This window comes from Arachis ipaensis, chromosome B01 (genome assembly GCF_000816755.2).
Source record: "Arachis ipaensis cultivar K30076 chromosome B01, Araip1.1, whole genome shotgun sequence".
Lineage (NCBI taxonomy): Eukaryota > Viridiplantae > Streptophyta > Magnoliopsida > Fabales > Fabaceae > Arachis > Arachis ipaensis.
The window spans coordinates 4,862,089-4,862,374 of NC_029785.2; positions in this window are offsets into that span (position 1 = coordinate 4,862,089).

The following is a 286-nucleotide window of genomic DNA, read 5'->3' on the forward strand; positions in this document are numbered from 1 at the left end:
AAAATTTTTACTATTCTAATTTTTCGAATTTTAAAACTAAAAATTTAAAGAATTAACTTAAGTTAACTTATATTGTAGTTGATTTTCTATATTTTTCTGTATGTATATGTACATATGTGTTAAGTTAAATAGTTCAGTTAAATATATGTCAAATTATCTAACTGATTTTATCTAATATTTTTTTATAAAAACTATTACAACTATTTTTGTATGAGTAGTCATGGTCTATATGTAGCGAGAAATCCTTAGGCCAACTCACAGAGCGTGAATGTTGTGAGAACCATAA